Source organism: Sinocyclocheilus rhinocerous, unplaced genomic scaffold (genome assembly GCF_001515625.1).
Source record: "Sinocyclocheilus rhinocerous isolate Xijiao unplaced genomic scaffold, SAMN03320098_v1.1 scaffold2765, whole genome shotgun sequence".
In the NCBI taxonomy this organism is placed as follows: Eukaryota; Metazoa; Chordata; class Actinopteri; order Cypriniformes; family Cyprinidae; genus Sinocyclocheilus; species Sinocyclocheilus rhinocerous.
The window spans coordinates 273198-287782 of NW_015653018.1; the positions used below are offsets into that span (position 1 = coordinate 273198).

The 14585-nt window shown below is 33.5% G+C and overlaps 1 pseudogene; it reads right to left on the reverse strand.

Moving 5' to 3' along the window:
- LOC107715533 (uncharacterized) overlaps positions 1 to 1770 on the reverse strand; it is a 4939-nt pseudogene extending 3169 nt beyond the window's left edge.
- Positions 1771 to 14585: the final 12815 nt, after the last annotated feature.

The following is a 14585-nucleotide window of genomic DNA, read 5'->3' on the forward strand; positions in this document are numbered from 1 at the left end:
ATGAGACAAAAACTGCGTTAGGGTCCCACATTGAACTTCACAAAATGGCATTTAAATGTTTTATCACACATCTGTGCCTGAAACTCTTTATCAGAAGTGCGATGTTCTTTGTGATGTCTGTATATGTGGGACTTCAATGAAGAAAACTTTGTGAAAACATGTGGGCAGTCAGGCACACCACATCTAAATTGTGAATTAGGCACATTTCTATGCAATTTCACATGCTGCACAAAATTTAGGATTGTGCTACTCTCATTATTACAGAATTGACAGATAAACATGTTCAACTGCAATAATCAAAAAATAGCTAATAACGTCACATACACAACAGTAAAGCACGTGCACAGCAATTTCCAATGTACTTTCTAATGAACAACTAAAGTACTAATATGACTACATGCACCCTTATAAGTGATATTAACATAAAGCTAAAACTTAAACAAATCCTTACAGCAACTCCATCGAACAAACACGTGCTAATTAGTTAATGGCTTGGCAGTCGAGTGAACCACTAACGTTACTGAGTTACATAAAACCTACACAATTTAAATTTTATTAATGTAATTGCAATGTTTTAAAGTTTACGTGACTACTACCAACAATCCAAACTTATTTTATACTGAACAGCTATCGAAAATGTAATCGTAACGTAATATGGCAGACAGGTCACACTTTCAAGATGGAGAAAAAAAAAAAAAGAGTTAGTTACCTAGCTAACGTTAAAGTTAATCGTAACTTTGGACTCAGAAAGCAAATTCCGTAGCATAGAATTGAACAGATATTTATCCCTTTTGAAACGTCTGTTGCCAAAACCACCAGCCAGCCAACCCATCCCCTCAACTTCTATATTGTAGCGTGCAGGAGTTGAGCGCGAAAATTGAAGAGTACCAAATGTCACAAGAAGTCACAAGATGTCCGCTGCTAATGACGAAATGACATCACGCGCACGCGCTACGCCGATGTAGTTGCCTAATCATGTGTGTTTTTAAAGCAAACAGTTTTAAACTAATAGATGCGTACATTATATAATCATATGAGTCAACATGGTGTAAATAATTCGTTAAAAATGCTGTATTTATTACAGTTGACTGAGTACCAAAACTGGATTTCAAAACTTGTGCAACAGTTTTCTTCTATAAAAAAATATATATATATATATGTATACATGATCTCCTGTAGCGTTTACTGCATAATCATGTTGCCAGAATATATAGGAAAATGCAAAAACATTCTTCCTTTAAAAACATGCACAGTATATTATGGTAGATACTACTGTAAAATTTACAGCAATTATTTAGCATGTTCCCACAATTCATAGCAAAATACAGTAATGCTGTAAATTTCAAAATACAGTGGTCTATTGTAAATATTTACTGTAAAAATTACAGCAATTCTTTACAGTGTATATATATATTGTGTGTCAAGTGCATGTATCTTGTTTTAAGGTTTTTATATCTGTAAAATATTTATAAAGTTTGCAGTGTATCATCCCTACTTTTAGTTACTCACCAACACTGCTAGACATGTCACTAGTGATCACATTTTGTAGAGTCAAAAAACTAGCAGATTATCTGACCAACCCTGTGGCTATTGAAAGTCTCTGTGGAATAGAGATACTACACACACACACACACACACACACACCAGCCTGAGGACACAGACTCTGGGAGTAGCTGCTCATTAGTGCTCACCATGCTGCTTGTGACACCATTAAAAGTAAACAAAAACCAGGCGTTTTTCGCTTTACCTGTGAGCTATAAGAATCAGCATCGTACATTAAGGAAATGAACGTAAAAGGTGTCTGAGGTTAAAGACACCAAAGGCTTTCGTAGCCATAAGAAGCATGCAACGTTTATATGATGATGTTCACTAACAACTTAGTCACGTCTGCTAAGGCAAGCATCACTATTTCTGCTGCTGAAACTTATAGACTTATAAGGTGTCCTGTTACATTTCTAAGACATAGGACTTTTTGTCAGGAGGACGATAAAAATGGATAGTGGAAAATAAGTCTGAATTGTAAGGGAAAACAGCTCTGCAGCCAGCAGGCATCATAAAGGCTATGCAAATCACACCGCCTGTCTGGCTCGTTAATATTAAACACGGGTTATTAGACGGAGCAAAAGCCTGACCCCTGGAGCGGCTCACCACACCTCCTGAATAATAAATGCCGTCTGATTATGTTAATCAGGAGCGTTCCAGGAGAGCAGTGGGAATTTGCTCAGGGTGCGGGACGACTCGAACCGTGGGCTTTTCTTTTTATGTCCTGTCAACTCAATCTGTGTTATTTCGCTACATGCCTCATTTTTTTTTATTATTTTTTTTTTTAATTTGATCAGCTTCGTCTTTTTTTACAAAACACATTTTTATTGCCATTTGCAGCAGAATTTTTGTCCCCACTTTGCTATTTTATATTCTATACACCAATATCGCCATAATTGGTTACTGTATAAAGTGGTAATGTGTTAGAAACTGGGATCACAGCATGTGCTGCAATGTTTAGCTGCCTGTAGGTCTTTTTTTTTTACACTATTTCAACTGCACATCTTAGTCTCATTGATATACTACTATAGGTTTTGATAATATTTTGAATTAGTCTTTATTTGTATATTTTTCATTTTAATTTGTTAAAGTTTTAGCAATTTTAGTTTAATTTTCATATTTTATTTCAGTTAACAAAAATGTTTTATTATTATTATTTAGTTTTAGGTTTTTTGTTTGTTTTAAATTTAGTTAATGATAATAACCCTGATCTTAGTCATGTCTACACACAATATAAAACAAATTTCGATTAGTGCTTGTTGCGCTTGGTAACTACTGAAAGTTTAAGATTTAAAAAAATAATAATAAATTCAGCTAACCTTTATTTTATCTCATGTAATGAAATTTTCTAATGTTTTAATTTTCATTTTAGGTAATAATAACAATAACCCTGATTTTAATCATGTCTGATAATTTATTTTTATATTTTATTTAATTTCAGTTAACCTTTATTTTAGTTCAAGTCCTTATGAATTTTTATTTCAGCTTTAGTATTAGTTATTTTAGTATTTCAAGTTAAACTTAAAATGAGAAATGATGCCTTGGCAACTTGCTGAAATGTTTATTTTATTTCAAGTAACGAATTTTTTTTACGAGCGTGTGCTTAGAATGAACAGACTATATCATCTGCTGGTGTGGACATATCTTTATAGTTATAGTTTATCGTTATCGTTCTTGGTGTGAACAGGCCTTTTAAGCTGCAAAACGTATCATATGACTTCATATGACTTATTCAAGCAAATTCACAAACTCAACTAAATCCAAATTAGAATTGACTTTTTGTCACATTGCTTGAATCAGTGTTATTTTTGTATCATTGAGATACTATTATAGTTTGAGAAATTCGGTCCAAAATTCACACTGTTAAGACCTGTTCACACCAAGGACGACAACTATAAAAATAACGATAAAGATATAGTTCTAAAAATCATCCTCAATATTAAAGAATAGCAAAGTCCACACCACAGCTATAACGATAAAATCACAGAGAAACGTTGGAATCACTTACAGAACGATGTTTTCCAGCGGATGAACGATAAACACATTGAGGCTCGAGAATTTAAAGCGGCAGACGAGCGTGTGCTTAGAATGAACACCCTGGCTTGATTCATGAACTCACTAAATATTTAATTAAATTATTAAATTTTTTTGAAAGAAATTATAGTTTTATTCAGCAAGGATGCATTAAATTGATCAAAAGTGACAATAAATACATTTGTAATGTTACAAAAGATTTCCATTTCAAATAAATGAAAATATAAAAAACTGTATCACAGTTGAATAATATTTCACAATATTCCAGTTGTTACTGTGTTTATAATCAAGTAAATGCAGCCTTGGTGAGCAGAAGAGACTCCAGACCTCCTATCAGTAGTGTGTAGTCGTTTTGGTCTGCTGCAGTACTAAGTGGCAGCTAATTAGTGCAGTATTAGCATTCATGTGTGTTCGGAGAAATTTAAAGGCCTTCTAGGGACAAGTTGGTCATAAACACTGATTCATTTCAGCTCTGTTTCAGCTGGGATAGTGTTCATCGTTTGCTTGTAATTGATTTTTTTCTGCGATGTTATTACTGGCAGACTGTAGCACCTGCGAGTGCCGCTAATGTGCCATCTTCCCTTCAGATGCTCCTTCAGCGATCACTGTTGCCAGCGTAACCGTCTCATAAAATTTCACGGCTCGCCATCTGCTCTGGCCAGACGGCATTAGCACGCTGATCTCAGCCGCTGAGCCAGACAGGTGCTTCGTATCGGTTAAACACCAGCAGCGCTTCCTAAGCACACTTTTGGACTTTCTGAAAGAGAGAGAGAAAAAAGTCTCCCTTAACAAGATATTTCAATAGGATTTTTATTTGTATTTATTTTTATTATTATTTTTAAAGATAATATTTTTAATCAGCAAGAACACATTAAAATGTTACAAAAGATTTACTTGAAATAAATGCTGTTCTTTTGAACTTTATATTCATCACAGAACTCTAGGGAAAAAAGTATCAGAAAATGAACAACTAATGTAATTTGTGTAGCGTCTGGACCAATCAAACACACAATATATATTTTGTTAGCTATATTTAACAAATACTCTGTAACACCCCTCAGTTAACAAGCCATATGAGGACCTATGGACCCTTCCCCCGAAATGCGTAACACCCTAGGAAAGCCGAACAGGCCCCTGGTCCCCATGGCAACTAATGCTGATACCACTGGTTTTATGACCCAGAGGTATTAACAGTGTCTATACATGCCTCATTGGAAATTATGTTACTAAAATATTTTATTTATTTATTTATACATAAATGGACCAACTTACAACTTGACTGGAAATTACACACAATAAATATATTGTGAATGAGTGACATTTTCCTTATTTTCTTTCTTAGTTTCCTACACAACACACTATCTATTTATTTATTTATTACAAATCATATAATTACATTTTTATTTCATCTCTTTTTCTTTGTTTTCTTGTTTTCTCCACACATCACATCTAATCTAATTAGGGACAAACTTGTGGAATTATAGAACAACTGACTGACAAGTCATCGTCATAGTGTACAAATATTTACTAATACATTTTTTTAAATAAAAAATATCTTTCTACATTTCACTCTTCTATAACTTGTTTCTAATCTATCTTTCCAATAAACCTGGCAATGTATGAAAATTGTTGGCTTAGTGACAAATTGTTTGTTATTTTGTAAGTCTCTTGTTGGTAGAAATGTCTACTAAATGAATAACTGTAAATGATTTTCTTATTTTTTTATAGTGAAAGTCTGAATCTGGCTCAAAACCAATCAGCATCAAGTATTCCAGAGAGCCATAATAAATAACTTGATAGCTGACAAAAATGTTATGTATTATGTACAGTCTGTTTAATACAGACACAGAGCACCTGTATATAAAACACAAAATGTGTTCAGATGGCAGTTTCTGATGCGAGATAAACAGTAAAAGTAATGCCCAGCTTACAATAACACAATAAAAGCGGCTGATCCCATACGCCTTTCTTTTAATTATTCATTGTCTTGTCTGTCTTTACCGCTGTTTCTCTGTGTTTTCTGTAAGAGCCACGGGCTGAGCTGTATGATGAGATAGATGTGCTTGTAATAGTCAGGCAGCGTGAGTAAAACTAATGATTATGATTATGATGATGAATGGGGAATATGTGGAGTAAAAACTGAGTTAGAGATGATTGTCCCATTCTGTTGTTTAACATTGGCACTGTATCTGTACTGATTTACATTGAGTACATTATGTTCAGTGGGTTTTGGGACCTTGTTATATTAGATAGCCTTTGATAGCCATGTTACAAGAAATGTTTACCTTATCAAAGCTATCAGAAACCGCTTATTGCTAGTGATGTTACGTTCGAACTCCAAAGATTGTATAAAAAGCCAACACATTTCATGTTAAAGCCCCATATCGAAGCTTGAATCTTTTTTTTTTTTATTTCCCCATGAGCTGATTCGCTACATTTGTTTATTAACAGTGTCTATACATGCCTCATTGGAAATTATGTTACTAAAATATTTTATTTATTTATTTATACATAAATGGACCAACTTACAACTTGACTGGAAATTACACACAATAAATATATTGTGAATGAGTGACATTTTCCTTATTTTCTTTCTTAGTTTCCTACACAACACACTATCTATTTATTTATTTATTACAAATCATATAATTACATTTTTATTTCATCTCTTTTTCTTTGTTTTCTTGTTTTCTCCACACATCACATCTAATCTAATTAGGGACAAACTTGTGGAATTATAGAACAACTGACTGACAAGTCATCGTCATAGTGTACAAATATTTACTAATACATTTTTTTAAATAAAAAATATCTTTCTACATTTCACTCTTCTATAACTTGTTTCTAATCTATCTTTCCAATAAACCTGGCAATGTATGAAAATTGTTGGCTTAGTGACAAATTGTTTGTTATTTTGTAAGTCTCTTGTTGGTAGAAATGTCTACTAAATGAATAACTGTAAATGATTTTCTTATTTTTTTATAGTGAAAGTCTGAATCTGGCTCAAAACCAATCAGCATCAAGTATTCCAGAGAGCCATAATAAATAACTTGATAGCTGACAAAAATGTTATGTATTATGTACAGTCTGTTTAATACAGACACAGAGCACCTGTATATAAAACACAAAATGTGTTCAGATGGCAGTTTCTGATGCGAGATAAACAGTAAAAGTAATGCCCAGCTTACAATAACACAATAAAAGCGGCTGATCCCATACGCCTTTCTTTTAATTATTCATTGTCTTGTCTGTCTTTACCGCTGTTTCTCTGTGTTTTCTGTAAGAGCCACGGGCTGAGCTGTATGATGAGATAGATGTGCTTGTAATAGTCAGGCAGCGTGAGTAAAACTAATGATTATGATTATGATGATGAATGGGGAATATGTGGAGTAAAAACTGAGTTAGAGATGATTGTCCCATTCTGTTGTTTAACATTGGCACTGTATCTGTACTGATTTACATTGAGTACATTATGTTCAGTGGGTTTTGGGACCTTGTTATATTAGATAGCCTTTGATAGCCATGTTACAAGAAATGTTTACCTTATCAAAGCTATCAGAAACCGCTTATTGCTAGTGATGTTACGTTCGAACTCCAAAGATTGTATAAAAAGCCAACACATTTCATGTTAAAGCCCCATATCGAAGCTTGAATCTTTTTTTTTTTTTTCCCAAAAGCCTGTGATGTCCGAAAACGTCCAAAGCTTCATTAACTGGAGAACCACATGACTGCTTCATTATCTGGTTTAAAAGGAGTGAATTCCAGCGCGGTTTTCCTTACATTAATACATTGTTGTTGTTTTTTTTTCCAATTTCATAATTTGTTTCAAAAGCGCAAATTAACTTTGCCTATGAAATGACAGTCGAAGCATCAAGGCATAGTCAAAACAGACATATTTTATTTAGGAATTTATGTCTTAGTTATTTCAGTGCCAGTACACTTTAAAGCCATTTATTTTTGTGAACAGATTTGCAAAGCTTTGTTTAGCCATCACTACTTAAAGGAACACTCCACTATTTTTGAAAATAGGCTCATTTTCCAACTCCCCTAGAGTTAAACAGTTGAGTTTTACCGTTTTCGAATCCATTCAGCCGATCTCCGGGTCTGGCGGTAGCACTTTTAGCTGTAGCTTAGCATAGATCATTGAATCTGATTAGACCGTTAGCATCTCGCTCTAGGACCTATATTCTCATTCCGGCGTAATAATCAAGGAACTTTGCTGCCGTACCATGGGTCCAGCAGGCGCAATGATATTACGCAGCACCTGAAAATAGGCTTATTGGAAGTTACCTAGCTGGGGACTATTTTCAGGTGCTACGTAATATCATTGCTCTTTGGTCATATCAACTCTTTGGTCATTTTTGAGCGAGATGCTAACGGTCTAATCAGATTCAATGATCTATGCTAAGCTAAGCTAAAAGTGCTACCGCCAGACCCGGAGATCGGCTGAATGGATTTGAAAATGGTAAAACTCAGCTGTTTAACTCTAGGGGAGTTGGAAAATGAGCCTATTTTCAAACATAGTGGAGTGTTCCTTTAATGCATAAAATAAAATAAATAAATAAAACAATCCAGCAGTGCTATTTATTTATTTACAGATCTCCAAAGCTTCGTTTAGCCATCACTACACTGCCTGCTATTTTATATAAAATAGTATGCGAAAGAGTATGCATTATGTATGCAGTACGCATTTTAAACAGAATTGTTGTCACATCACATCACATGGCCTCATTATGTTTAATTCTGCAAAATTCTGATCAAATATTGAGTCAAGATTAAAAAAATTAAAAATATAATTTGAAGTTACTGGTCATCTCTGTATTTCTATGCATGCAGCAATATTGCTTACTCTGCACAGTAAACATAGTGCATGTACTTCTGAGAGACTTAAATCTGGCCAAATTCTAAAGCAGCATTGCTTGTATTCAATGCAGAGAAGGCAATCCCACAATTCATTGCAGCAAACTCAGTGAAAAGATCTGTCCAAGATGGCAGACAAAGGAAGAGAAATTATAAATATAACTGTACTTCATTCCAAAATTAGTACTTATATTGATTGTATTGGAGTATTGCATTGCAACATACTGATGCAAACTAAAATCAAGTCTTTTGTGTGCTTCATATGACGAGCATCATTTAAACCGCCTATGTAAGCACTCCAAATCGGATTCAAGAAAAACTCAAAAGTTTCTAGAAGAACTGATACAGAAATGTTCCATACCAGGTGACGGTACAAGTATGCACAACCTTACCGTCTCAGAACAAACAGGTGTTTCATTTGCATAACAGCACAGCTTGCATGTGAAGATACACGTTCCACGTCCTGCGTGGTCTTCGGTTACATTCGTCAGAATATCTTGAGCTCGACTGATAATGTGTCGCTATTTTCTTTTGATTAGAAAAGAAATAGGCTGCAGACAGCTTCTGTAAAAAGAAGTAAAAGCAGTAGCCTAACCAGTAGTTGTGAAGTGCCAAAAGGAACAAAATGTATCTTAAACGTATGCATTATTATCTTTAGTCATGCAATAGTCATTTCATTGCTATTATGTGTTATGAGTAGCATATAATGCTTTATGTTAACAATTTTAACATAATGCCTAAAATGTCACTATATGTTTTACAGTAAGTTAAACAAGATTTTTCTATAGAATCAACCACATTTTGTGCTGGTTATGTAGTACATATAACCAAGTGACTAACAAAACAGAAAATAAACAGGAATTGATAAAATTGTAATATTTGCATATTATCTCATATAGATAATATTATCTACATGTATAGCTATAGATCTCATGAAAGTGCGTATAAATAGTACGCCAAATAAAAACGAAAACTCGTGGTATTGATACGCAAAAATGGACTTTGGCGTGTATATGCTACGCGATGGGTAGGTTTAGGGTTGTGGGGTAGATGCGTATCATATGTACGCGAAAACTGCGTATCATATGCACGCCAACAAATTTCGTATCATATGCACGCGAAAACTGCGTATTATATGCACGCCAAACACATGCGTATCATATGCACGCCAACGTCCATTTTTGCATATCAATACCACGCGTTTTCGTTTTTATTTGGCGTACTATTTATACGCATTTTCATGAGACCGGGCTCACACATATTTAATCTCTTTAATTAAGACGCTAAACGGTGGCTCCCCAAGACAGAGTATTTAAGCCAATTGCAGTATTAATAACCTCATTAATTGAACAACATAATTGCCAATCAAGAGACTGGCTGCTGTGCGGGTTCAGAGGGGAAGGGTTCATTTTCTCAGGGAACCAGTCATGCATTATTTACATACGCAGATGAATAATACATCGCAGCGGCGTGAAAAATAAATAACCCCCCACTCAGCAAACCTGCAGAAAGCAAATGATTTTAATATTCATGGCTCGCGTGAAAAACTGCGAGCTGCGGTTGCAGGAAACAAGAAAGACTACTTCTCATCTCCTCCATCTATAAATAAAAAGGTGCACAGGAACAAACTTCATTTATTTTGCTAAACAAATGACTGACCTGGCAACACTTGTGGTAGAAACAAAAGAAACATTAGGGAGATAAATGGCGCCCATGATAATGGGCTGTAGAGAAGGGTGAGCACGCCTATTAACATGCATATTATAATGGCAAAAATTCTCTGGAAAACAGTGTTATGAGGAATAAAATGAGCAGAGGGATTTATCATGTACTCAAGATGAGGAAATTATCATGTAAAATCACACCAGCCACAGTAACACAATCATTATTATACAGCAGTACTAAAACAAATGCAATATATCTGGAATACAAGAGTCTGCAGAACAGCGGTTAAGGGAATAGTTCAGACAAAAATGAGAATTCTGTCAACATTTACTCACTTTCATGTCATTCTTAAGCCAGTTTGGAACACAGAATTAATGCTCATGTTTTTTTTTGTCTATACAGTAAAAGCAGTAGCCTAACCAGTAGTTGTGAAGTGCCAAAAGGAACAAAATGTATCATAAACGTATGCATTTTAGTCTGAAAAAAAAAATATTTTAAATGTGTTTTTAATAGAATATAGTATTATTATTTGTGATGTTTTTATCAGCTGTTTGGACTCTCATTCTGACGGCACCCATTCACTGCAGAGCATCCATTGGTGAGCAAGTGATGTAATGATACATTTCTCCAAATCTGATGAAGAAACAAACTCATCTACATCTTGGATGGCCTGAGGGGGAGTATTGCAGCTAATTAAATTTTTTTGATGAACTATTGCTTTAAATCTCTGTTTTTAGACACCTCAAAATTTCATTAAGACTCTTAAATGCACTAAAAGCATAAAATGCTGAATTTTTAGTGAGTTTGTTTAGTGTATATATATGTGGTGGAAAGTCCTCCTCAGAATTAATTACCGAATATGACAAGCAACTTGACAGGCGTGTAGAGCTCATTATCCGAGCTCACTGGAAACTTTGCAATTTACGAGTGAGGCAGACCAACCATAGGCCAAATTAATCTTTGCTTTCTCTCCTTCCAGCGCAAAAAAAAAAAAAAAAACTTTCTCATTATGTGTCAAACATTAACCAAGGATCCAAACATTAACAAAGAGTGGAGGAATTCACGAGGAGCATGTTCACATAAGCCTCTCATTCTGTTTTATGAGGATGTTCTCAACAAGGTCCTTTAATCATTACCCATGTTTCTCCTGAAGGAGGATCATTAGGAGCTGCTGTGCTTGATCTTGAGGAGAGAAGAAAGAAAATGAGATGTGAAAACGTTTAGTTGTGTGAAACAATTAAGCCTTGAGATAAAAAAAAAGAGCTCACTTTGTTTTATATTCCTACATTTCATTTCCATATTCTTAGTGCATGTGTAAATTACATCTGTGAACTTGAATATTCAGTATTAAAATCTCAAGAAAAATTAAGGAGAAATACAGAAAACTATTTTTATAACCTCTCACAATGAAAACTCATTCGTAGTTCTGATAGTACTGTAACTTTAAATGAATAAATCAATCATTTTAATCAATAAGGCATTAAGGCAAGCATCACTATTGCTTAAGCTTAGAGAATTAAACAAACCACTAACCCTAATAATTAAACATAGTTTAACATAATTTGACTGGTGAACAGATATAATGATGCCACAAATTGTCTTAATATGTGCAATTACTTTTCTATATAATTCACATTTTAAATAACCAGGAAAAAATGGCATATTAAAGACCAGCATACCATAACTTTTTTTTTCTTGAAGTAGAACACCCTAAAAACCACATAGCAGCCCTCTAAAACATTCAAAAATAAAATCCATGTAATATCCAATGACTAAGTAAAGTAACAGCACATCTCTTTTTTTACTGATTAATCCATCGATGTACTAAATGACTGATTAATCCATATTCAGTCATATGCATAATTATGGGTGGAACTGTATTGCATTGCTCGATATATCCACATGCATGTAGATCTAGTAACTAAATCAGCTCATGGATTTAAATAGCACTTGAATTCTCACATAGATCAGTTTGAACAATTTACTTGTGCATATGATGGCATGAAGGAGAAAGGGCAGCTAAATTCTCAATTTCAAGGAAGTTTCCATATAGAACATCTGCAAATGAATGGAAATGAAGATGTGGTATAATCAGCATAACGAAAGGACATTTGTGAAGCGTAATCCTCTGGTTTTAGAGCGCGCATGTCCTCCACACTGCATTAGCACACCGTCAGAATTCAAGAGACAGCAGCTAATGTAGGTCAGATGGTTTACAGTGGAAAAACATACATATATTTTGACAGTAAGTCAGGATTTTGTTCAAGCCATGTGATGCACTTCAAAATTACTGCAACATAATTCAATAGTAATTAGAACGTCATTTCAACAAGAACAAATTTTTAGAAAAATCACTGTTAATAGAGTTAACTATATAGATATATATTAAAATAATAACTAATAAAATGACAAAACACAACAAAATTACTAACATTTTAACTAAAATTAAAATGATAAAATACAAAAATATAGAGTAATTCTAATATCTAATATTTTATACAATTCTAATATTATATATATACATACATATATAAAATAATAAATGATAACACATATCAAAATTGCAAAAATTTTATCTAAAATTAAAATAATATAAAAAATATAAAAAGTAATTCAAAATATATATTTTTTAAACTATATAATAGTATCTCAATTATACTAAAATAACACTGCTCTGAAGCACTTCAATATTACGGCAACATAACAAACTACATTTCTACACTGAAAAAAAAATAGAAAAAAAAATTGATACAAATTACCCTGAAAGTTTAATACTTTTAAAAACATAAAACAATGATACTGTATGCTTTATCATTTAAAATATAGCTTAATCAATAACCTCGCTATGAAAAAGGTTCCTTGAACATGTGTCCTCCACCTGTAGGCCTGGAAATTGCTTCCATAGTTATTATGGTTCAGTTCCACAGAAATGGTGCACATCATATTTTACCCTGTAACCTGACAGCCACTGGACATTTTGAAATGCACTGGCCCACACAATGTCTAATGCATATGAATTTGCACTCGGGGGGAGCGGGGCTGAACAGACAGAGAATGGTCATGATGAAAGGTCAAGCACCTCAAAGCATTTATATGCATGTTGACAGACAAACCATCCAAACTCATACACCAGATCAGCTGGAGAAAATTACTTGATCCTCGGCAAAAAACAGAGAGGGGAGAGAGAAAAAAAAAACTATATTTATTTACTAATATTTTGAATATTTTGATATTCATTAACATTTTGAATCAGTTGTTATTTTTATCATTTCCATTTATTTTAATTCAATCGAGTTTGAGTATTTTTGAGTGAGTTTGAGTATATTTTACGTTTTGTAAGTTTTTATATGTATATGTTTATACAGCTTTTTTTTATTATTTTATTCCAGCTTCAGTTATTTACATCAAGTTAAACTAAATTAAATATGAGAAATGTTGCCTTGGCAAATAACTGTAATACTAAGGTTTTTTTATATTTTACTTTATGTCATGTTATTTAACATTTATTTTATTTAAAATAATGTTTTGTAATGTAATTTAAGTAATGTAAAATGTTTGAATGAATTTAATTTTAGTTTCAGTTAACTATAATAACCCTGGAATATAGATAGATAGATAGATAGATAGATAGATAGATAGATGAAATTTTACCTACTGTGCTCTATGCTATAGTGCCAGTGAAGTGTGAGGCAGTATTTGGTTAGACAGCCATAACCCAGCCCTCCCGTTCCTCACAGATGATCATTTATTTTCAGTTTGGACTGTCATTTTGTCTGGTTGATGGCTCCTCGTGCTCAGTCTCAGGTGCAGCTTGTTGAAATAGCACTCACAATTGAATGTGTGATGTCAGATTTTATCACTCCGTGACTAATAGTCACATTTAAATGCTGGTGGTACATTCAGAGCTGGTGCATAATGCAGCAAATGTTAATATTTGTGTATAAAACATTCATTGCATTCAAATAATGTTTACATTTCACAATATATACACATTAAGCAACATAAAAGTGTATGCTTGTGCATTCTAAATATTGAACGATGATCTCAATGGATCATATATTCACAACCAGCTAGACTTCTCTCCCGATCTGTCTCTCTTTCGGTGTAAATTAAAGACTGTATAAGGAAAGAGAACTATAGTACTTTGTGTGTGTACATCCCGGTGGGGACTTAAACCTGAATACACACCGACTCATGAGGTCCCCATGGGGAAACAAGCTTATAAATCATGTGTGTGTGTGTGTGTGTGTGTATGTTTTATGTATGTACACACACACACACACATACACATATACATATATACATATATACATACATACATACATACATATACATATATATATATTGTGTGTTGTTGTTAATTTTAGTAGATTTTTTTTATTCATTTTTATTCCAGTTTTAGCTATTTTAGTAATGGAAATTATCGATCTAATTTTAATTTCAGTTTTAGTTTACTATAATAACCATGAAAGAAATTATATATA